Genomic DNA, 26418 nt, shown 5'->3' on the forward strand with positions numbered 1-26418 from the left:
CCATTATCAGATTGAAGAGACATTGGAAAGCCAAAGCGGGGGATGATGTCGTGGGTGAGAGATAGAGGAGAGTACGGGTTTCTGTCCAGCTGATGGGGAGGCAGATGTATGTGTTTTCCCCACAGAGAAAGAAAAATCCCTGATCACAGAGACAAGCTGAAAGGTGTAAGGAGAAGAGGTGGACTAAAGGGTATGCGATTCCCTTTCCCAGTTCCACGCTCCAAGCTGAGAGGGTAGTCACCATGGCGCTACCAATAAGGGGTGACAGATGAGTGGTTGAGATTGTATTGCAGTGAACGTGGGGGGGAATGTTAGAATGGGCTGTTATCCAAGGGAAAAGAGAAAGGGAAAGAAAGGAGCAGTGGAAACCAGGGACCCGGATGGTTGGATAAGAAGTAAGACACTGCACTCAGAAAATATACATTCAACAAAGTACAAGAGACCTTCTGTAATAAAAACTAAGAGCAGGTGAATTAAAACATGTCTAGCAATCAATGTTTCAGTATTGTATGCTATTTTAAAATATTTAGATGTTTATCATTTAACCCAGCGATGCTCCAAAGTCTTTAAGTTAATAAAGACTTTGGGGAATTATGTATAGCTATCTGAGGCTGGAGAAAAGGCAGGGGGAGGAGGGAGTAGGTCCTTCAGCCTGTTCCTAGGCCTCTAGCCACTTGGATTTAAAACTGCCACATTTTTCCTTAGAGATAACGTGTAGAGGTTTGGGAGATAATGAGCTCAGTTTCTGATAATAGCCGGACTGTTAAGTAAGCCTGTTCAGTCAAGAAAGTTGTTCTTTGGGAAGGGTGGAGGGGGTGGAGGTGGGAAAGCGCTGAGGTCAGAGCAGTTTACAGAACATTAAAGGGGTGAGAATGTTGGACTTGGGACCTAAAGGCACAGTGTCATGTCATGTCATAGAAGAGCTTTGCAAGAAGACTAAAGTTGTGAACCTGGAGGCGAGAGTACCCAGTGAGCCTGACAAAGGAGGAAATTTCTTGTTCAGAGGAGGGGACAGTCATAGAGGAATAAGGAGATAAGGCGTTTACAGTCCAAGGAATGGCTCGGCCTTGTGGGGTGAAAGAGTGAAACTAAGGTAGGTGACTGTGGTTTGGGACAACTGGGCTTTATGCGGGGATACATGGTAGTCCTGGCTGGGCACCAAGGTAGAATGAGAAAAGAGTGAATGGGGGAATTTAGTAAGATGCAATGTAGACATGAGGTGGCTAATGGCTATGAAACTAATCCGTCAACCCCCGTAATAGAGACTGAGGAGTGGACAAGGGTCCCAGCGAACGTGGAGAGGGCAGAATAAGTGGTCCCAGTGTCAATTAAAAAGGAGATCAGCTTAGCTGCCACCACAGTCGTTACCCGAGGCTCTGTCCTGGTGATGTAAGTCTGTGGGGCCCTGTCAGGGCCTGGGCAGCTTCTTTGGTGGCCAGTCCCAGGAGGTCTGGGAGCTCCAAACCAGATCCAGAGGGTGTCTATGCTGGACTGGCTGAGGTCCGACCCGGAGGGGCCAGAGTATAGTCTGATTTCCAGTGTCCTTCCCTTCCACACCTCAGGCAGGGACCAGGCGGGGGTCTTGGGTTTGAGCAGGACTTGGCTCAGTGTCCTTCCTTGTTGTATTTGAAGCATGAGCCCGGAGGAGACTTAGCCCCTTACTTACCTGCAATTGAAGGACCAGCACTTCATTTGGGGTTCATGAGAGTGGTGGCTAGGAGCTGGAAGGCCTCCTACTGGGCCTCAGTCTTGGCCTGATCTTGCCTTTGTTTTTGGATTTGAATCTCCTTGTCTCTATCATTAAAGACCTTAAAGGTCAGGTTAATGAGGTCTTTTTGAGGGGTTTGTGGACCTGTATCTATTTTTTTGAAGTTTGTGGCATTTGTCGGGGGATGATTGGGATATAAAATGGGTATTTAGAAGAAGTGCTCCCTCTGGGAAAGTGGGGTCTAAGGTGATAAATTCCTATAGAGGAGGACAGGGGGATATAGATGTCATGCCAAGTCAGGACATAGACTCCTTAGTAAAGGTGGCTGGGTCAGTGGAAAAAATACCTGAGATGCCTCTCAATCTGTGAGGCTGGACATAGAGAATGGGACATGGACTCAGCCTATGCCCTCAGTTCCTGCTGCCTCCCTCAGGGGTATAATGAACATAGAAATAGAAGAGGCTGTTTAGGAAGGCAGTCTTTGGGTACCCTGAGAATGAGTGTTAGATGGGAAAGGCTGTTTTGGAGCTCACGTTCTCAGGATTTGGGCTCTCAAGGACTGGGGAGAAGGTGGTTGCTGGTTAAGAGGGTCTGGGTTTTGGGAATCTACTGCAGGTGAGGGAGTAGATGTATAAGGGGAGGAGGTTAGTGGGATAGCTGGAGAGGAATGATCGATCGGCTGGGTTGAAAGTGTCAGAAGACAGAGAAAGGAGCTGTTGACCAGTTTGAGGGGGTGAGGGAGACTTTTCGAGGAGGATCTGATGGGTGGAACATGAGGAGCAAAGTGGGGGGGGGGGGGGGATGGGAGCGGAGGAAAAAGAAAGCCTGTACGTAAGGGATCTCTGAGGCCTTCCCTGTCCGGTGGCAGAAATTATCTAGGTCCCTGTGAATGTTGAAATTGAAAGTGCCATTCTCAGGCCACTGAGAGCCATTATTGAGTTTATATTGTGGCCAGGAAGTGTTACAGAAAAAAAAAATGAGCTTCTTTGGTTTGATGTAGCCAGAAAGACCAAGGGTTGAGAGATTGGCAAGGAGACACCCTAAGGGTGTGTTTCCAGGGGGTTTGGATTGAGAGGTCCCCGTGACTGGAGGGAAGGGCTATCGGAGGTTGGGGAAGGACAAGGAGTGTCCTCCTGGTCACTCACCCAACCTGTAGAGAGAGAGAGAGCTGGAGGGAAGGTTCCAAAGTCGTCACCTCTGGAACACTGTCCCCATGTAGGAGAATATTCCCAGCCAGGTGCCTGGGCTTTCGAGTACGAGAAGCCAAGTAGATGGGAAACTCTGAGGCCCTAATGCCCCTCCAGGTCAAAGGGAGTGAGAAAAAAAGGGGGGCGGGGGGTAAGTTGGGTCTTAAGGCCTACCAGAGGGCGGGAGGTGAAGAGATCCCCATGGGTCCTGGTTTGGCAGGGTTCGAGAGGGGACCAGGATGGACCAATCAACCCAGAACCGCACCTCCGAGCAAAGTCAGGAAGTTACCCCAGGTAGAGCTTCCACTGCCCACTGCTTCCCTGAATATGGTCCGGGGATAGTCTGCATTCCCGTGTGCCCCTCCTGGGTTTCGGCACCAGAATGAAAGATCAGTCGGGAGCCAAAAACCAGGTATTACAGGATTTATTAGGAGAAAGACCTGCCGGGCTGTCTCGCAAAGGGAGAGCAGCGGCCTCAGCAGACATGAGCACTCCTTTTGAAAAGGGGATGAGGAAAGAACAGGGGCTTAGGGTACTCGGCTGGAGCTGATAGGTGATTCAATGTATAGTCCACATAAGGTACAGAATTGGGCCTCCTGGTATTTCCGCGCGCAGGCCGCATCACTATTACCGTTACTCCACCCACCACTTCGGAGAAGGGGTGATCTATCAGTTGCTATAAGAATTGAGACTTTAATATTAAGCAAACCTGCATTTAAATTTGGGCACTGTCACCAACAGTATGACCTTAGGCAAGTTACCACATTTTTTAAAACCTGTTTCTTTAGTTGCAAAATGAGAATAATAGTTCTTCCTCTTTTCATAAGAAATATCTGAACCAACTCAGCTATTTCACTATAGACTGCTTGATGTAATGCTTCATACCTAGTAAATGCTCAAAAATATTAACTACTATTATTTTTCTTAGCCTGGATTCCCTTGAAAGTGTAGCCTGGAAAAAAAAACACAAAAGACACACGTGCATGTAAATTATTTGAGAAGTAAGCTCAGGAGGTAGGACTAAAGGAAAGATGGATACCCAATAGCGGGATTGGTTACTATCCCCAAGTGACAAGATGATTGCAGAGCCTCCTGGAGAACCCGTGAAAGTCCCTCAGAATGGTGTGTCCTGAGTGACAATAGGGGAATAACTTTATCCATCAACCCCCTTTCCTGATTGATCAAAGATATCCCCCATTTTCCATGCCCCACACTTAAACTCCCCAATTTCCACTTTACAAAAGCACAGGTCACAGGTTTCCCACAGGTGTTCTACACCGCTGCTTCAGATAAGTCCCAGGGCAAGAAGGGAAAGAGACAGGCCAAGGTGAGGCACTGTTAGATTGCCCTTGTGCAAAGCACACTGATGGCACTATAGAACTGGTCCCTGCAGAAGGACTGGGAAGAGGTGGAGCCAGAGGGAATAAGATGAGCTCAGAGGTGTGTGATGACTGTACTGTCATGATTATTATTATGCATCCTTGCTAAATCCTTGTGTTGGAGATTCTTATCTGTGGTCCTTACTCCATTAGATCTGCTCCCAAAATGCAAGGCTAATTTCTTCTTTTCCCACCTTTAATTTAGTGTTTTGCAAACAGAACATAGTTAATATTTGTTAAATTAAAATGAATTAATGTGACGAAAAACCCACCAAAATGCATATGCATGAAAGTTTATAATTTGAAACATATGTGTTTTGGGTCTGTGTGTGCAGGCTTTTTTCTTCTGAATACTGTATTTTCTGTATACTGTACACAGCATTTCTTCCTCTGACAATTTGAAAGCAGAATTTTTTTGTCCAAGTCTTGGACTGCTTTATTTCCTTTGGCTCTTTGCTGGGAAAAAAACAACAGAAGCAACAAAACCCTGACTTTGTACAAAAGGCAATTAGACTCTGAAAAAAAAAAATTTTCTTCTCTAATTGCTTCCCCAGCTACCTTTTCTAGATTCATAGGAATTAGTGGTGAGTAAGGCACAGCTCAACTGGTTGTGCAGAGTCGAACTCCTCTGAGCTTCATTAGAGCCTGGGTAAGAAGAGAGCTGCCGGCAGAAGCCTGTCTACCCCCTTGCTGCTCGGGAAGCTTCTCACACATGGATGGAAGGTCAGCCTACCTCCGTTTCCCAGAGTTGGCTGAGCCAGTCACCGGCTTTCACTTTCCACCCTAGGTAAGTAGACTCTCATTAGCCAGATAAATAAAACTGCATTTATTTAACTTAGCTTGAACTGTTCAGTATTTTCCCATGTGTGAACATGTTTTATTATTCTTTTCAGTACCCATATGAATATACACAAAGATAATGTAAAGATAATGGGCAAGGTCAGCCATACGTATAGACGGACTAAGCCACCAGCCACATTGCATATTTAGAGGGCAAATCCTTCCCCCAATTAAGGCTTGAACACGCATTATCAGTACTTTATTCCTCTCTGATAACAGTTTTCTTCTCAAAGCATCTTCTTTGGGAAAGATTCCTGGTTTGAGGGAAAAGAGATTAAATCCAATCAGGCTCTGGTAGCTTAATCGATTGGCTTGGTCGGGTACTGGCTGAGACAGGCATTCTACCTTTGGAGGCAGAGAGAGAGAGCAAGGAAGGCTAGAGGTCAAGGGCTGTGAGGGCAGCCTAGAAATCCTGGAAGGGATGGAAGACATCGCAAACCTGTCACCCAACAATTTGATTAGCCAGCCCTGAAAGTGAGAGAATGCCAGCCTTCTTCAAATCTCTAAAACTACAGTGCAGGCTCTTTGCTCTTTTTGGTCCCAAAAGGAAAATAGAAGACAGAATAAGTCAGCACGAGCAACTGACTAAGTCAAAGGAGCATCACAGAGGGGGCACAAATGTCCTCACATCTGCATTCAATAACGCTGCCTGGGTTTTATTATCTGGATGAAAAATTACATTACAGTTATCTGTTCTTGTCACCTTTCTTTAAAATAGCATTAACTCTTTGCCAGGTCTACCACCTTTTACAAAGACAAAGCACTTAGAAATTTTAAGCACAATTTACAAATGAAATGTTCCTCCTCAAATTCTAAAGGCCTCTATCAGATTGTCCTTCAGAGAAGGAAACTTAGTACAAAGAGGACCTTCTTTCCCCTTCCTTGTCCTTAGCCACCCTTTTCCATGGAATTCCCCACTCTGCTGTTACCTTTTCTCACAGATCTCCCTCTTTCTCCCTGTCTTTCTGCTTAGAGCTCTTAGGAGAAGGGCATTTGGTCTTTGTTTTCAAGTTAATCTGACCACCACCACCCCCTCAATTATTCTCTCAAGGGGATTTACATTTTTAGCCTCATTTCTAATTTGGAATAACAGGCTTCCATGACTACGGAAATGTGGAAATTAGACTGAAAGGCATTGTTTTTCCTCTGGGCAGGATGCAAAGGTGATTCCCTGGGTCCTGTGCAGGTGGATTCGAAGAATGAAGCCATAGACAAAAGGTGTCATAGGAAAAGGTGGACATTTATTGGGAAAAAAGCACAGACTCCCATGTGGAGAGAGGGATAGAGACCCACCAAGTCCCTCTTTCCTAAGGTTTATAAAGGCTGCAACTCTTTGTGTCCTGATATCCCCTCTGATTGGTCACTACAGCAGCTTCAGAGCTCAAACCTCCCATGGGGTCCCTCTCTTCTTCTCCCTTTTGTTTTTCTACTCCCTGTGGCTTTCCCCTTTATTCTGTGAATGGGTGGCTTTCTCTCCCTTTATTCTGTGAATGAGTGGATTCCTTTCCCTTTATTCTGTAAATGAGTGTCTTTTGGCAGCTCCCAGCCCCCTTATTCTGTGAATGTATGCCTTTGGCAGCTCCCAGGCCCTCAAGTTTTGCAGCCCTGCAGTTCTCCCTCATGGACCCCCTAATTCCTAAAACTCCCTAAACCTGCCTATTTTACCTCCCCCCCAAAAAAAACTCCTTTGACTGCTAAAGGCATTTCAGAGATTCTCAACAGCTAGTCATTCAGGCAACAAATATTTCTTGATCATCAAGAAAGAGCCCCTTTTAGGGCTACAGAGATGAAAATACAAGATTCTGTCCAGAAGGAGCCCACGATCCAGGGGAAAGTGTGAAATTAATTAAACCAGGAGGCCATTAGACTGAGATAGCTTTAATATTGATGTGGCTATGGGGGAATAAAAATTCCCCCTTTCCCCTCTTAGTTCTGATACAGAATTTTTGGATTGGAACCCGGAGTCAAAGAATGAATCCAGACTGCGAGAGGGCACATGCCGGGCTGCGGGACACCCCCCTCCACAGTGCATGAATTTCATGCACTGGGTCTCTAGTATTTACATAAGACAAGGGAACTGGGAGTAGCCAAGAGGTCTATATTTACAAAATAAAGGAGGAAGAAAGCCCAGAAGGAATAGGAAGACAATGAAGGTGGAGGGCCTCAGGAGTTACTATAGTAACCAATTTGAAAGGGAATATTGACCAATCAGAGGGGATGTCAGGACACAGGAACTGCAGTCTTTATAAACTGTGGAAACAGGAAGTCAGCAGGACCCTTCCTGCCCCCCAACCCCGCCCCATTCGGGACTCCGTTCTGTGGGACTCTTTCCTTCTCCCCACATGGGAGTCTGTACTTGTTCTTCAATAAATCTCCCCCTTTGCTATACCACCTTCTGTCCGTGGATTCATTCTTTGACTCCAGTAGACAAAGAATTCAGTTCCAGTCCAAAAATTCCGTATCATTGAGAGATTGTGGTTTGAGACTTAAGAAGGCACTTCACTCTGAGATGGAAAAGCAAATGTTTGGTTAACAAATGTTTGCTGGGCCATCTTTAGCAATGGGACACAGAGAGAAATTAGATAAAAGGGCCTTGCTAGGTTCCTCTTTATCACACACTAGTTCATATTAAACTATACTTAATTCCTTTTAGACAGTTAGGGGGAGGTCAAAGGTTCTTCCCAAGTCTTTTATTTCTTAAAAATAACCAGCTTAAAGTGATTAATGTCCCAAAGAGGAGTCTTTGGGGTTGGCAAATTCTCTTCTCCTTCACAGCCTACATAGCAATCCAAAATCTAAGTATTAAAATGCATCAAGGTTACAAAATTGAAACATAAAGATCACCAAAAACAAACAGCCAACTTGGCTTTAAGCTACAGATAATCAATAATTTCCTCACTTTGTATCTACCTTTTCTCTAGAAAGGTCTCTCCTTGCTCCTACAGATGAAGCACTCCTAACCACTTCCTGTTTGGTGCTGCCCATTTGGAATCAATTTTTGCTCAAATAAACTCAATTTTTTTTTAACATGCCCAGTTTACCTTTTAACAAACCTGTAAACATTATAATGAATGCACAATGTAATAAATACTTCCATTGAGTTCTGAGTAGTTTCCTTGTCAAGAGTACTGATTGAGGCAGAGGGACCCTGCCTGAGAGACATGGAGCTACTTTTCCACAGAAGAAATATTTGGCCAATATCTTATGAGATGAGCAGGACCTTCATAAGTAGAGCAGTTCATGGAGAAGCACATTTCTCCAGACCGGAGGAAGAGCAGGCACAAAACAGAAAAATTTTAAAGTGCTTTATGTGAAAAAGGTGGTGGCTGCACGGCAGATGCAGCACAGATGGCCAAGGAGGAGGTTCAGGAAGTTTTTTGGTCAGAAATAGAATCTTACAGGCCATACAGGGACAACTGGGGCCAACAAAGCCTGGTCAGCTTGGGAATGACATGAGCATATCTGTTTGTAAGAGGATCACCATGGAAGAAATATGGAGGGGTACGTACAGCGGGAAAAGATTCATTTCTGGTATACCAGCAAGGAGCAAAAATCAGGAAAAGATGGTGAGAGCTTGAACTACACTTTTGCACAAAGGTGACTAGATGAAAAGGTGTCCTCACATGGTTCATTGTGTGTGTGTGTGTGTGTGTGTGTGTGTGTGTGTGTGTGTGTGTGTGTTCAATTGCTTCTGAATGCAAACCAGTATTTGAGACTTGAACTTTGTCTTAATTTGCCTCACACTTGAGTTTTTTAAGTTTTCTTCCACTTTATCTACTGAGCAAAAACTTGCTCACAGCATCTCAGAAACCAGCTGGCTGTATTTTAAGCCAAAAATATTTTTTCTTACCTACCAGCAACTGATATTTTAGGGCTGCCATTACTGATAACAGATGTTGAAACATTTTAACTTACTTTTTATTTCTCCTTCTCACAATTTTAAAATGAGTTTTAAAAACATTTGATATAGGTGTTTAGCCTCAATATGCTTTTCCTAACATTATTAGTTCTTTTCTCCTTATGTATAATAAAAACAAATTAACAGCTCCTATTATTGTTTATTTCCCATCTGTTGGAGATGATATAAAATTTCAGATGTGCTTATAAAATACCTACCAAACATGCCAAATATAATCTATACTATACTAAAAATTATGTTCATTGTATATATTTTATGTACCACTTCTGGCTAAATTGTGTGCTATTATAGCAGGAGTCATCCTGTTTAACCTATTGTGATTTTACTCAACAGTGACACTGACATTGAATTGGGATATCATATATTTATTTAGTACAAATTATTTAAACTTTTTCTATATGTATATAGCAAACTAATATACTATATTTCTTAATATCCAAAGAGTGGTTGATAAGTATGTTATATTCACATGTCAAGTATAAACTTGAATAATCTCAGCATATAACAAGGGGAGAAGGGGGAACATATGTAATACTTTCAATAGTAAAGATTTAAAAAATAAAATAAAATAGCCAAGACGCTGTGGTAAATTTATTTAAATATTTATCTTGCTTATTTGAAACGGGAGGCAAGAGAATAAATAATTGCTGTCTCAAATTTCTCTGTAGACTGCCTAGATATAAAACAAATGTCTAAAAACATCCCCTTCACTCCATCATGTCATCCTCACTTCACACCATCCCTGTTGACTAAAAATAAGCTTCCCAAAGGTTAGGGGGAACCATTTATTCACTTTCTTGCACAAAGACTGGTGCCCAAGTAATATTTGTTGGAACAGATCCACTTTATTATTAGTAAACTTTAGATATTTCTTAAGCTCAATTTTTAATATATATATACGTAATTGATTTAAGAGAGGGAAAGGGAGAGAGAGATAGAAACATCAATGATGAGAGAAAATCATTGATGGGTTGCCTCCTGCATGCCCCCTATGTGGGATTGAGCCCCCAATCTGGGCATGTGTCCTTGACCAGAATTGAACCCGGATCCTTCAATCCGCAGGTCGATGCTTTACCCACTGAGCCAAACCAGCTAGGGCTAAACTCAATTTCAAGTCACACTGGTCTAATAAGAATAGAAATACTAAAGTCTACATATTCCTAAACACAAATAGATATTATAGATACATGTATATTTTTCAGGTATTCTAAAACATATTCAAGCAATGAGTCTGTATACACACACACTCCTCTTTTCTGTCTTAGAAACTAACCTATCCTCTTCTTCACTATCTTATTTCTGTTCTACTTCCATTGGTGCTACAAATAGTTTTACTGAGCTGTCAAAGTTAAAGATAAGCTAATAAAAAGAAAGTTTTTATTTTTGCAGTTGTGCTACATTATTATGTGTTTTACTCTTTGGGGTTCCTGGAATAGTTTCATGTAAATGAATTCACCTTGGTTCATTCTTAGCTGATAATCCAGTGTTAAAAAATTGTTACTGAGATGGAAAAAAAAAGATTCAGTGTATGAGTATTCTGGATTAGCTGTACACTTCCATCCAACTACCAACTAGCCCAGAGGGTTCTCAAAGTATGATGTGATGACCCCTGGCAATCCCAAGACCCTTTCAGGGGACCTGTGATATAAAAATTGCTATTTTCATAGTAATATTAAGAAATTATAATAATACTAAAATATTTTATAATACTAAGAAATTTTAATAATAATACTAATAAATTATTTACTAAGAATTATTTTTATACTAAAATTATAAGAATATTTAATACTAAATGTTACTTATACTAAGAAATTAATGATTACTTAATACTAAGAGATTATTGTTATAATTCTAAGAAATTATATGAAAATAGTATTTTAGAACACTAAGAAATTATTTAGTGTTCTGGGGAGTTTTCCAGAGAATATGTGGCATGTGATATTGAATGCAGAAGCAGATGATAATCTAGTTGTCTTCTATTAAACCAGCCATGAAAGGGGTGTGTAATAATTTAGAATAATACTACTCTTCTCCTACGGATTTTCTTTTAGAAATGTAGTTATGTTTCATTAAATATGCTATATCAACATGTCACTATTTATTTAAAATAAATTACATAAGCATTTTAATAATATATATTTTAATTTCTAATATAAGTACTGATTGGTAAACCCATATAAATAAAAATTATTTTGGGTTTTCAATAATTTGTAAGAATTCAAAGGGGACCTGGAGCCAAAGAGTTTGCAAACCACTGACCTAACTTCCAATTAATTCTTTCATGCTAAATTTATAAGGCAGAGATAGATGGAGAGAGAAGGTCAAGACCTTAGGGTTGCTAATCCTGGCTCCCTCAAATGCCCAGGAATTACATTGCAAGCATTAATTTGAATCTCCTTTGATTTCAATTTACATTAATTAAAGTTAATTTTTCCTATTAATATAACCAGATTAAATAAGCAATTAATGAATTATCCATAGTTAATTATATTGGTATCCAAGGAAGATGAAATAGAAAAGAGAATAAACATGTATCAGGTCCTTACTATGTGTCAAGTACCTTATAAATAGCAAGTGATTAAGAGAAAAGGCTCTAAATTCTGACTGGGTCAAATCTGGCTCCCCCACTTACAAATTATGTGAGCTTGGCCAAGTTATTTAGCCTCTTTCTGCCTCCATTTCCTAGTCTGTAAAACATCATCTCTCAGCAGGTTGTTGTGAGAAGTAACTGAGTCCTTACATGTAAAGCCCTTGGAATAGTGCTTAGTACACAGTATTAAATAAATATTATATTTATCTATCTACATAATCTGCACAATGGTTGTAGAAAGAAACACCTCTTATCACCTCTTATTGATGAGAAAATTAAGGCTCCAGCAGGCCATGTAATCTACGCAAAATATGGAGATTGCAAGTGCTAGAGGTGCCATTTAAGTCCAGGTCTACATGTTGCAAAATATCTTGCACTATATCAGTGATTCTCACACTTGAGCTCACATCAGAAACACTCTAACCTCATAAATTCTGATTCAGTAGGTCTGAGGTGGGACTAAGAATTTATTCTTTGAACAACTTCCATGGAGTTGCTGATGGTACTGGCCCAAGAGCTACACTTTGAGAACCTCTGTCCTAGAGACCAGGCTTGGTCACCAAGAATATACCCACAAACAGTTTCCTTAAATATTCTAGGATATTCTCACATTGCTATATTATTATTTTGGTAGCCTTTTTATTTTCTGGATCTTTCTTATATCCCCACTCTGCTACAGGGAAAATTACTTCTGTATGTTTACAACAAAAATAATTATCTTACCAAATAATTGCTCAAACTCATCCCTTCTATCAGTGAGGAAGCAAGAAGACCCAGTGAACTGATATTAAGCAAGAGGTTTTTTGCTTCCCACAAAGCTTAATTTTTTCTGTCATTCACCTTACATGATTCCTAACCAATTACCCAAAAATAAAACCTTAATATAACCAATGAAGGATCTCGCCAAGACTCCTTACCTTCAATCCTTCTTTCAAATGTGATCTAAATATAGATATCTAGTTCAGACAAAAGAGGGAAAAGTTGTGTGTGTTTTTGTTTTTTGGGGTTTTTTTGTTTGTTTTGTTTGTTTTTTATGAGAACTCAACATTGGAGTGAACAAATACTGTTTATGAATTGCCTGAGATCATCATGTCAAGAAGATGGGAGTGAAAAATTAATGTTCTGAAACAAATTGAAAAAGAGTCACCTTTGCCAACTGAATTTCACTCTCTAATGAGAAATAATGTGATTGGATATTGTCAAGGTAACACATGGAGATAAGTCAGTGGGTCAAGATGTGTACATTGCAGTAATATAGAAGTACTCTCCTAGTGTATCTGTCCTATTTTAGATTATTTATGTAAGAAGTACAGAATTAAGCATTGGTCAGGAGGAAATCAATGACAATTATGGAATCTGAGAAAGGAATTGATATTCTGGTACTTCTGAAACAGAGACTAGCCTCCTAGGACGATCACTTTTCTTAAAAAGAATCATAAGACCAGGATAAGAGAGCAGAGACAAGTACTATGTGCTGAGTATGTTAGAAGTCTAGAGTTCCTTTCATTTTGTTCTAAGGAAGTCCTCTGGAAGCTATGATTTCTCCTCTCCTCCTTTTGCCTATACTCTGTTTCTAATTATACCCTCTTCTGCTTTTTTGTTGTTCTTGTTCTCCAAGCAAGTAGTGAGAGAAGTGAGAAAACTTTCAGACAGTTTTACTTTCTAGTACAGGAATTTTGCAGCATTATATTTGAAGGAAACTCTTTTCCATTGAAAGCAGGAGAAAACAAAAAAGAATAATGGGTATTGGCAGATTTGGATTAGGTATTTGGAATAATTGTCAAGCTATTAGAAATATGTATAGCTTTTGAGGATAGCTATATAGACAAGATTTTAGATTAGAATAGACAATTTCATCTGTGTTTATGTAGAAATACTTGTATCCAAACAGAAAGGGTCAGGTAGTCTTCTAACCCTATAATACTATAAAATTATAAATTAAACATTGAATCAAGGTGCCTAGTTTTAGTATGATTTTCCTAGGCCTTGCCCAGTTCAGTAATTGCTGGTTGAGAACTTTCCATATGCTAATCACCATGCTAGGTGATTACAAAAAGGAATAGGAAAAGACGACTGCCCCCCCACCCCCCCACCAAATTACTTTTGGTCAATCTAGTGATTATGTCCAGATGTTCTATTTCCCCTTAAATGTTTACTGCCTTCCTAAGCAGATTTATCTCATATGGAACCTCTTCAGGTATCTGCCTTCCTCAGACATAGTAAAAGTACAACTAGAATATATCCCAGCAGAAATATGCTTCCCTTTCCCTCCCTAACTGTTCTCAGATGTACCAAGGATGTTCTGAAAAGGGCACTATGTACCATAAATCCATAAACTAATCTACAGGGGCAGGGCTAGGCAGGAGAGTTGCATTCAATTGATATAATAAACCTCCAGGAACAAGCTTGAGTGCCCAACTGTTAGAGTCGTCAGCAAAATTCACAGATTTAATTATTCCCAAGTAATTGCAGAAAGATCATCCATTATTCTAACTACTGAAAGAGAAGAGCCCATACCCTGAAATGACTCTGTAGTTGCATAAATGGAGATCTATTCATTAGGACCATGAAATAAAATGGAAATCTGTTTTCTTTTCAGAGCAATGTGATTACCATCACTGGTAATGATATTACAGCAGGAAAAACATATTGTCTGTTAGGACACATTTTCCTTTTTGCCCTGGCCTTCTTTGCCTTGAGAGTGATCATGGTAAAACCTGAATAACTTAGGCTCATCCCAGGCATTCTGACCTGGTGCCCAGATTTGATGCTTTATAAACAACAAGATTCAGAATCCTCAGTGTACAGTCACTTCTCTTCACCTATTCTAAAAGTGTTTTGGGGTTTTATTTTTTAAAACTTCTGTGGTTATACTCACAGTATGCAGATTAAAAGACTAGGGAAGTATTATTCCTTTAGAAAGACTGATTTAAATTGGAAATGAAACTAGGTATTGAGGAGTTACAGAGGCTAAAAACTAGAAATAAGGTCTTAACAGGAGAAAGTGTAGGTATTTGACTTTGTGTGTGTGTGTGTGTGTGTGTGTGTGTGTGTAATATAAAAGCAGGATTTGTAGCAAGGATTAGAGAGCAGGAGTAAGTGGTTTGAGGGAGAGAAGAAAAAATAAAATTATATATGGCAAACCCAAAAGAGGCTTGTATTTTACTTTATATTAATTAGAGATTAAATATATTTGTGAACATTGCAATTATAGTGAAACAGGATGGGGCTGAAAAGAGTAAGAGTTATGATTTGAAATTTTTTGTTTTTTTTTTCTTCTAATAGAAATGTGACTGCTGGTTAGAGATGAACAGGAGGACTTACTAATAAGTAATTAAAAGAAGGGCTTTAAAGTTCTTGGCTGAGACTTACAGGAAAAAGAAAGAGAAGATGTAGTTAGGACAGGGAGAGCTTGGAGGAAAGAATTCCATTGTATCAGGGACTAGGAAAGCGCCAGGACAGAGAACACAGATTATTGGTCATAGGCACTGATACAACTTCTTTTGGCTTTTCTCTTAAGTCTGAAGTGTGTATATGTACAAAATACATAATTTTAAAAAAGACATTTAGCATTCATTCTCTCATAACATTCTTCTGAATCAATTAGGAGAAATACCGTGAGTCTCATTTTACAGATGGTAAAGCTGAGGCATAGAGATGAGACTCCAAATCACATTTAAATAACTGGAAGTAAATTGCAGTCCATTGATTTCAAGTCCATCTTACTACTATGTTTTCTCCACAGGAGTTTCATACCCTCCCCTACCTTTTTTCTGGACCAGAAAGAGGGAAGAGATTCATGGTCCATAATGAAATCTTCAACTTTTTAAAAAGATTAGATTGTCCACCTTTAAAATCTAAAGAGCTTCCAGATAAAGGGAACACTGAGCTTACTGTATCTTCACACACACAAAATGGAATCAAGAGTAGAGGGTAGCCCTAACTGTTCTGGCTCGGTGGATAGAGCATCGGCTGCGGACTGAAGGGTCCCTGGTTCGATTCCGGTCAAGGACATGTACCTTGGTTGCCGGCACATCCCCAGTAGGGGGTGTGCAGGAGGCAGTTGATCAATGTTTCTCTCTCATTGATGTTGCTAACTATCTATACCTCTCCCTTCCTTTCTGTAAAAAAATCAATAAAAAATATATTAAAAAATAAAAAAAATTCAAATTGTAGCAGTAAATATTTTTTAAAAAGAGTAGAGGGTAAAAGCTACATGGAAGCAAATTTCCATTTATCATTAAAAAAGAACTCTGTAATACTTAGAACTTTCTAAAACTAGAGTTGTCCATTGGATAATAATGAATTCCCTGCAATACGAGATATTCAGGTAAAGATTGGATGTCCATTAGTATCTCAGAGAGAGTTATGATTTTGTTTGAAAGTTGAACTCAGTGACATCTAAGGATTTTCCCCAAAATTATATGGGTCTTTGGTTTTTGTTCTTCATAGTCTCATTCTCTCTTTCTCCTCATGTCCTCTAGAATAGAGCAACTGTCTGCTGAGCCAGGGAAATGAGCAGAGAAAAAAAAATATGCCAGTAATCCCCCTTTGCAATGTAGACTGATAATAGGAATCTTTCTCTGGCTAACTGGAAGCATTTCCTCTTATTCTTTCCTAGAAATTTTTTGACAAACTTCCCATGGATCAGATAGATTTCATAGGTTGGATCTGTGTGCTCTCTTAATGGATGGGTAGCTCCACAGTGCATAAGAGGTCTGATCCAGATGTTTATATTTCTGACTGAGATCATTTCTCAATATCCAAAATAGTTGTGAACACTTCGTTGGAATTATTTAAAAACAGTTGTACTATCAACTTCCTATGTGCTTAATTTTCATGTAAATTGAAGCATGTAAAATAAAAAATTTCAGTAGTGGGTTGAAAAATATTTAAAAACACAAAACATTACATAAAATGAGCCAAAAATTAATGATTTTATTTTGTATGCACTACATTTCACTCTTTATAAAGTTTCACTTGAGTTAGAACTACTGGAATAAACTTAGGTTTATTCTCAACAAATTATGGACAATAGATCAAATTTCTTTACTTTAAAAGGATTATAGGATACCCTTAGCATGTAAGAAGCATGATAAACAATAACATGGTATCCTGGATTTTAGCAAAGATATAATGAAGTCAGCCACCATGATCTTGATAGTATTGGAATAGAAAGAAGAATGTTTTAGGTGGAAGATTACAATTTTTAAATATCCACACCCAAATGGTACAAAGCAATGAATACAGATAAGTAAGAAGGCCTTTTTCCCTTTAGTTCTGGTATTACTTCTTAAGTTTTCAAAGTCTGGGATGATAGCTCATCACATTTTCAAATAACACAAAGCTCAAGATGGATAATAAGCATGCTAAATATTTAAATCAAATTTCAAAGTGTTTGATAGACTGGACAAAAAATTGGTCTTTATAAGATAAGGTTCAACAGAGGCAAATGTGATTGCATTTTAGAGTAGAAAAGTAACCAAGCCTGAAAAGATAAGGTAATGATATGACATGACAGCATAACATATGATTAGGTCTTAAGGATTTTAATTAACAATAAACTAAATTTGAGTAAAGAGAGTAATGTGACCCATCAAGAAAAGGTGAAACAGCTGTGTGATATTGTGTATTGTGATTTATAATAAGAAATATATGCTTGGTCTTCTTACCTCATTCCTGGTACAGAGCTCCTGTAAATTTAAGTAATAAGAATACGAGGAGCATCTCTTGTTTTGGTCTGAGCTCATCTCTGACACAAGGCTCCTGAAACCCTTGTAACTTCCTAAGTGATAAGAGCACTAGGAGCATCTGATAAAATGACTCTTGGATGGAGGCTGGTCACCAGAAAGACTAAGTCATAATTAGAAGCGTGGAATTCCCAGCCCTTCCACACTCATTCTCCAAAAAGGGAAGAAGAGGTGGACATGCAATTAATGATTGATCATGTCTATATAATGAAGCCTCCATAAAAATTCCAAAGTGTAGGATTTGAGGAGCTTCCAGGTTGGTGAATACATCCATGTACTGGGAAGGTAATTAATCCCAACTTCACAGGGACAGATGTTCCTGTGCTCTGGACCCTCCCAGACCTTGCCCCATGTATCTCTTCTTCTGGCTGTTCAACTGTGTCCTTTATCACAGCCTTTCATAATTTGATAAATGTAAGTAAGTGTTTCTCTGAGTTCCTTGAGCTATTTTAGCAAATAAATGAATCCATGGAGGGCAGGGGGGCAGTCATGGAAATCTGATTTATAGCCACGTCAGACAGAAGTTGTGGGTGACTTAAGAACCTACTACTTGTTACTGGCATCTGAAGTGGGGGGCAGTCTCATGGGACTGAGCCCTTAACCTGGGGGATCTGACATCTCCAGGTAGGCAGTCTCAGAATTTTGTTAAATTGTAAGGACACCCAGCTGATGTTGCAGAATCGCTTGATGTGGGGGAAATACCCCACACATCTGGTATCACAAGTATTGTGAGTATGGTAAAAGTGTGAGAGTAAAGGAGAAGCAGGATGAAGACTGAAACTTTAATTTAAGGTGATAGTCACAGAAGCACACAATCTAGAATAAAGAAATGTATAAGCCTGCACTTCCATGTTCAGACAATTCCTGGAGAGTTACATTTTTGGTTTAGACTTTGTGTTTTTTAAAACAGATTTTTCATTAAAAGGAACTCAGGAAGATAAAACAGTGAAAATAAACCTTGAGCCCAAAACGACTGAGGAAACATTGAAGGGCACAGGACATTTTAACCCGAAGAGAGTATGATTAACATCTTCAAACATTCCAATGGCTTGGATGTGACACAGATTTAAATTTGTCCTATATGGCTCAAAGGAGTAGAACTACTAGAACTACTGAGAGAAAGATAAAACAGAAATATTTTAGTTAATCTAAAGGTGAATTTAGCCGGCTGATGTAGCCCAGTGGTTGACCTATGAACTAGGAGGTCACGATTCCATTCCAGGTCAAGGCACATGCCTAAGATGCAGGTTCAATCCCCAGTGCTTGGCGTGCAGGAGGCAGCCTATTGATGATTCTCTCTAATCATTGATGTTTCTATCTCTCTCTTTCTCTCTGAAATCAATAAAAAATATATTAAAGGTGAATTTAGTAATCAAAAGTATGCAAAGACTAAATGGGTTGCTCTACTGTAGGTTTCAATCATTGACCAGATGCCCAAGTGAGAATATTGTAAAGTCCATGTATTCAATGACATCTGGACTGTGTAAACAAAAACAACATAGTAACAACAAAACACAATCTTCCCATGCTGGAAGTTTACTATTCTAGGATAGATAAATGGATGCCAGGAGACTAAAGCTCAATTTCCTACCTTTCCAATTTGCTGAAATCATTTATTCTTTCTCCACCTCTATTTTCTTGCCTGTGAAATGAAGGTAATTCTTGTTACCATCTCAGGCCAGATGGGAAAGTCTGTAATGAGTTTGGAGCCCAGAGTATTCTTCACTATAAATTCTCCATGTGTTTCTGTTACAGTTTTTTTGGAAGAAAATTCAAAGTTTTCTGCTTGAATAAGAATTGGGTTCAAAGTTTGAGAGAGTGATCTCAAATTATTTCTTTTACTCCCTGAAAGTAAAAATAGGATGTGATTGGGGCCAATTAGTTTCCTTGATGGTGTAGATAGTAATACAGCTGCTGGATGTTCCCAAGGCTTTACATGAATTGTGTTCTGCTAGCCCAGGAACTCCCAGGTTTTACTTAAACACATTGGCTTTGTACCAGCTCATCCATCATGCCAGCCTCTAAACAAACAAAGGCCAACCTGCCGAGGCAGAGCTGAAAAGGAGGCAACAACCAGGGGATTAAGACCAATTCCAAACTGTACTTTCAATACATTTCAAATATTAGCTCAGTTTTTAACAATATTTTGGGGGATCTAATATTTCTTTTCTCAGACCCATTTTCCCAGAAGAAGAATAAAACAATCATGGGGAGGGGGGTTGGGAGGGAGGAGCTGTAGAAGGGAATGACTAAAACACAAGAAGGAAGGAAACACAATGGAAAATATCAAAGCAAATGTGACCTCCAAAAAATGCTGAGATTTTCCATTTTGAAATACCTGACTGCTAAATTAAACATCCCTCAGCATTGCCATAGTGGTTATGAGTATCAGAAAGCTTTTATTTTTGACATCCTACTTACTTTTGTATACAACTTGTGTGTGTTTTTTGTCATTTTCTTTTTTTGTTTGCTTAAATAAATAAAAAATCACTCAATCCTGCCCAGATAGAAAAACATGCAAAGAATATACGGTGATTTGTTTGGTTAGTCTACTGATTGAAAATATTCAATTTTTTACTAAATGCTGATGGTGAATAAACTGCATTAATTTTGTAAAATGTGATAAGGGTTCTGAAAAGGAAAATAATCATAATGCATAATCACATGGGTAGGTTGTCAGAATACAATGAAAATAAATGCCACATTTCTTCAAAGCTATTCAAATTATGCATCTGACTGAAAGTTCTTAAATAGCTTCCAAGTGCTTCTGCCAAAAGAGATAACTCATAGCAGACATTTGCTGTTGACTATGGATATATAGTTTTAGTTGAATGATATCATTGATTGGTACCAGCTACCTTTTCAGGATTAGATTTCATTATTGTTTCCCCTGCATTCTGTTTTTAAATTACTATTTATCTTAGAGAGAAAAAGGGAGGGAAAGAGACAGAGAGACAAAGAGAGAAACATCAATCAGCTGCCCCTGTAACAAGTCCTGACCAGGGATGAAACCCTTAACCTAGGAATGTGCCCCCACAGGGAATTAAACCTGCAACCTGGGTATGTGCCCTGACCAGGAATCAGACCTCCACCTTTTGGTATATGGGACGATGTTCCAACCAACCCAGCCACATCAGCCCAGAATATAACACTATATTCTTCATACTTATTTTAATCTAGATAAGAGAAACAACTAATATTGTCAATACTTAATCTCTAATAAAACATAGGAAGGCTCTCCCAGTTTTGTTGCTTTAACTATGGCATAGTCCATGCATAAGACCAAAGTAACTGAGGCTTGAACAGGAGTCAAGAATGTAATAAGGTAATAACTCTCATGCATGAAAGAAGAGATAAGACTTTTACGTTCATTTTTAATGCAAAAGGTCATTACTATTGCATTTTCTAATTAAAAAAGGTAGGGGGGAGCACCCTAGAGCCAATTGCACACCAGCATCCAGGTAGAAATAAAAAGTCCAATTGTCGCTCAGCTGGCATGGCTCAGTGTTTGAGCATCGACCTATGAACCAGAAGGTCACGGTTGGATACCTGGTCAGGGCACATAACCTGGTTGTGGGCTCAATCCCTAGTGTGGGGAGTGCAGGAGGCATCTGATCAATGACTCTCTCTCCCATCATTGATGTTTCTATCACTCCCTCTCCTTTCCTCTCTCTGAAATCAATAAAAATGTATTTTTTAAAAAGTCCAATTGTCAAAAAAATGTGGGATATTCAATATTATGTAGATCAAGCATTTGGTTTTTTAAGTTAATTTTATTTTGCTTTATTACAGTTAGTTTCAGTTGTGGACTATGTGGGAAAATATATACAGTGAGACCCCAAGAGGATGTTTGACAACTATCTTAGTCTGTTAGATCTGTTATAACAAAACACCATAGATTGGGTGACTTATAAACGACAGAAATACATTTCACACAGTTTCTGGGGCTGGGAAGTCCAGGGTCAAGAGACTGGCAGATTCTATGAGGCACTGCCTAGTGAGGGCCTGCTTCCTGGTTCACTGACAGAGGCCATGTCGCCATGTTTTCCTGGGGCGGGAGGGGTAAGGGGGGTGCTGGGGTCTTTATAGGGACACATCCTTTTATAGGGGCAGAGCCCACATAACCTAATCACTTCCTAATGGCCCCACCTCTAAACATCATCACATTGGGGGTTAGGTTTTTTGTTTTGTTTTGTTTTGTTTTTAAATATATTTTATTGATTTTTTACAGAGAGGAAGGGAGAGGGATAGAGAGCTAGAAACATCGATGAGAGAGAAACATCCATCAGCTGCCTCCTGCACGCCCCCCACCTGGGGATGTGCCGCAACCAAGGTACATGCCTTTGACCAGGAATCGAACCCGGGACCCTTCCGTCTACAGGCCGACGCTCTATCCACTGAGCCACACCGGCTAGGGCTGGGGGTTAGGTTTTAATATATGATTTTAAGGACTGGGGTATGGGGGCACAAACAGTCTATAGCAGCAACTATTTGATCAATGTTATTTGATCAATGCAGATTAATAAAAATGGGATGTGAGCCCAGTCGGTGTGGCTCAGTGGTTGAGCATCAACTCAAGCACCAAGAGGTCCCTGGTTCGATTCCCAGTCAGGGCACATGCCCGGGTTTGGGGCTTGATCCCCACTAAGGGGCATGTAGGAAGCAGCCAATTATTATCTCTGTTTCATTGATGTTTCTCTTTCTCTATTCCCTCTCTCTTCCTCTCTCTTTCTCTCTCTCTCTCTCTCTCTCTCTCTCTCTCTCTCTCTCTCTCTCTAAAAAAAAAAAGGGGTGGGTTAATGTGATCAGAGGTGGGCCAACTTTTTGTATAAAGGGTCAGAGAGTAACTATTTGGTCTTTGAATCACAGTCTTTGGGTCTGTGTAGCAAGTACTCAACTCTGCTGCTAAAAGCAGCCACAGGCAATATGCAAAGGAGAATAATTCTGTTCCAATACAGCTGAATCTGAAAATCAAGCAGTAGTCCAAATTTAGTCTACTGTCTATACCTTGCTGATCCCTAATGTAGATAATCAAGGTAGCTGAATCAAATAGTTTAAATTAAATGGAACCTAAGTGAGTCATGGGTTCAGGTAGTTACAGAAGTATAACCTCCTATGTCTAGTACATAATAAAACAGTTTCAAAGTGATTAAGGAATTTTCTAAGAGCCATACAGAATAAACAGCTTTCCTATTTCTTTAAACAATGACCAACTTTTCTGAATGCACCTTATTGCATATCCTGATCACCAAAAAGTTCCCACATAACAATCCAAAAAAGTAGACAAAGTAGATTTAGTCTTAACAGTGATTTGCTCCAACTAAGGCCAAAGATTGCCATTAACAAGCTGCAAATTGTGAATTGACCTATTACAATTGAATTCCTTGTGAACTATTCAAATACCTTTTTTATTATGGAAACTCATTTTAGAGATTTATCTCTATCGATACGATTTTTGGTAGAAAAAAATGGAGAGAAATTGTAAAATCAATCAAAAAACATTTGTTAAACAATAAATCTGTAGCCAGTACATCAAGTGCTAAGAGTTAAGCGTCATGGAAGCTGTAATCCCTGAAAGTGTTTATATTCTACTTGGGATAGATTGTAGTTCATTTCAACACACATTTATTAAGCTGTTATTATATACCAGAAAAAAATCCATACTGTCCACCTTTGAGAAGCTCACAGACCAGCGGGACTGTAAAGCAGAGCATGTCAATATTTGCACCTCTGTTCCCTACGTGCTTTCTTCCTAGTTTGTAGCAAAAACATGCTCATTGTCATGCTGATTTTTTGCTCATGCTTTACACTTTTTCTGTAAAGCAGTTTCTCCCACTAATGCTCCATTATACATAAGTGCACAGAGAAGGAACACTTGCCATTTTTAGGTAAGATTCTTAGAGAACTTGAAGAAGGAGTTGAGATTATTCAGGCAAAGATGGGAGATACCACATAGTGAAAAAGGAAAGTACATGAGTGAGGAAATAGTCTCACTGTTGGAAACAGGAATAGTGAGACATCCTGGGATGTACTATAAACTACAAGCATAATAGGTAAGGAGAGGGACTTCAAAAGTTGGGGCTGGAGAGTTGTGGGAGCCAGGTCATGGAGGGCCTATTCATAGGTAATTATCAAGTGTTTATAAATTATCATTTATAAACAGTTCAAGCTTTTTTTTAAAAATGTGCCCATTTGATATACAACTTATATCCATCAGCCACAAGCATCAGCACCATCATACACCTACGTGAAAACTCTGATGTGTTTCCTCTGCTTGGAGGATGCAGAAGTTTAACAGAAAGAAATAAAAAGGAAGGTAAAGGTTTTTAATCAAGTTGTCAGTGCTTTTGTGTTTGATGTAAAGCCTTAGTCTTCTTCTCTCCCAAAATATTTAATAAAATTTATATTGCTGCTAATGCTTTCTGAAGTTAGATCTGTTTTCTGAAGACTTTGTGAATGCAGTTTGTTTCAATGCTGATGCCAGCTCTAGAGCAAAAGGTTCTCTATGGAGGCCCAGCCATATACTGGTTATATGAAATATATCCTGTTGTCAGGAATGGTGCCCTCAGTGCTATAGATAGAAAGATGAATTATATATAGGAAGACAAACACTAACAATAACAATCACAGCATTATGATAAGTGTTAAAAAAATACAGTCAGATGCCAGTGTTATGGAAGCTCCTGGTGGGGGGATGGGGGGGGTTGACTAATTTTACCTAGGGATGTCCGAGAAGGCTTTCCAGAGGAGGTGATATTTGAGCCTCCTTTGAAACATAATTGAGAGTTCACCAAAAAGAGAGGGAATTAGGAAAGTCACTTAAGAGGGGAAAAAAAATACTTTGAGGAAACATTGTGTTTCAGAAGTTTGTGTGTAGATTTGTGTGGTTGAAGCACAGGTTGTATGAAATTGATGAGCCATGAGACAAATCATGAAGTCATAGGGAGGATGTATGTGTACAAAAATTGTTGGATTGAAGTCCTGGAGGAAGAAATATGATCAATGGGATCAATACATACGACTTGAACTAAGCCTGAAAAATGGGTAAGATTGATTACCATAAACACATCAAGCAAGAGAGTCCCAATCCTGTCTCTCATTGTTTCTATATCCCCTTCAATAGTTAAAAAATCCTGACAATAAGATGGGTATACATATGCAACTTGATTTATTGATTGACTAGTTCCCACAAATACTACCGGAAGCCTAGCTTGGATCTTCAGATGTCCCTCCAACTACTTAATCACAATATTTGTAGAAGAAAATGTATTTCAAATAGTCATCAGTATGAAAGAATGCTAATGAGTACTTCAAAGATATGGCAGGATCTTATAAGACATTTATATCTGTTTTTAGAAACATTCTTTCTAGAATTTTGGAGGTCACATATTTCATTCCCCTCCTTGTTTTTATTTTAAGGTATAACAATGTGTAAATCAAACAGCCAACTGAATATACAAGGTGGGGCAAAAGTAGGTTTACAGTTATGAGTATGTGAAACACCGAGTTTATTCTTGTACTTTTATTAATTACTGTATTATTTTTCATATGCACAACTGTTAACCTTCTTTTGCCCCACACTGTATTATATATATATATATATATATATATATATATATATATATATATACACTCTGCCTTTTGTAGTCATTAAAAACTCATTTTAAAAATTTTGACTATAGTACCTGCTATGTAATAGGCAAAGATGATGCAGTATTCAGATACATGAAGATTGCATAAAATAATGCTAAAATTAGATTATAAAACAGCATGTAAAATGATTCAAGTTTTCACTTAGTTATTTATATATGTATATTATATAAGTGTATGTGTTCACACACACATGTTAACCCAAACTTTGGCTACATTCAAAAGAGTTTTCCTTGGGTCTACCCTGTTCTTCATGCTATGTAGCTCAAAATCATTTTATTAAAAATCAACAGAAAAATAAAAAAAATGATTGAACATTAATTAGCTTTTTTATATGTTCTCCAAGTGCCAGAAATAAAATAGTGCATTAAGTCTCAAAACCTCAGCTGCCTAATAAAAAGCAAAATTTTAATGTGAAATATCCCCACACTCAGAGCACACAGGACATGCTTTTCTTAAAGAGACGTATATGCCAAAAACCAATCCCATGTAATCAAATTGGCCCACTTTCTCTAGGAGTTTAGGGCCAGACTTCAGGCTCCATATTGAAATGGTAGAAGTTTGTCTTCAAGAGAAAATAAGTCTCCATCCTGCTGGCTGCTGTTATCCCAGCCTCAAATCCCATTTCAGTTTATCCATTTTAATCGAAACATTTATGTTGTTTATCTTTTCCAAGAAAGTTTGTAATCCCCCTCATTAAGATTTTAATAGATATTGCAAGTCTTAGAGCAAGAGCCACTAAGAAGCAATTTAAAATAACAACCATGTCAGCCTTATAGGTTGTGTTGAACTGGAGGAAAGAGATAAGAACATAATATTAATAAGCAAGAAAATTTCAGCTCTGAACTGCTTTGCCATTATTTTAATCCAAGTGTTTAATATCATTTTTATAAACACTGTATTAATGATCTTCAATACAGTCCAATGAGGTTTATGATATTAAATAATGTTAAATAAAATATCAAATATAGTTTAAATATTTATAGTTTTTATATACATTGTGGTTTACATTAACAAAGTATCTAAACTATTTCCCAATAATATTAGCAGCAAGATTGTCATTTTTGTCTACAATAGCCTGAAGAAACAGTAGAATTAGATGACCAGAAGCAGAAATATAATGGAAAAGAATAATCTGCAGAAAAACAGCAAGAGGTCACAGGTGGGCAAATTCCTTTTAAAGGAGAAAACTTTGGAACATTTTTGGAAGATTTTTGAAGACTCTGAAGAATATTTTAAATCAGTAGTAAGTCATTTAATTCAATGAGGTGCCTTAATAGTAAATTTCATGTTAGTATATTCACTAATATCGAATTGACCGGAAAGGGTTAATGCTACCTGAAATGGTACTGATAGTTTGGAGATATGTGTTTAAAAACAATAATAACATTGATC

The 26418-nt window shown here is 38.7% G+C and overlaps 1 long non-coding RNA gene across 1 annotated transcript; it reads left to right on the top strand.

Moving 5' to 3' along the window:
• Positions 1-966: 966 nt before the first annotated feature.
• Positions 967-26197, top strand: LOC307098709. The gene is made up of 3 exons (XR_013813459.1): positions 967-1093; positions 4829-5061; positions 26101-26197. It is a non-coding gene; the product is annotated as an uncharacterized lncRNA (long non-coding RNA).
• The last annotated feature ends 221 nt before the right edge of the window (positions 26198-26418 follow it).

The sequence above is a fragment of the Cnephaeus nilssonii genome, assembly GCF_951640355.1.
Source record: "Cnephaeus nilssonii genome assembly, chromosome: 4".
Lineage (NCBI taxonomy): Eukaryota > Metazoa > Chordata > Mammalia > Chiroptera > Vespertilionidae > Cnephaeus > Cnephaeus nilssonii.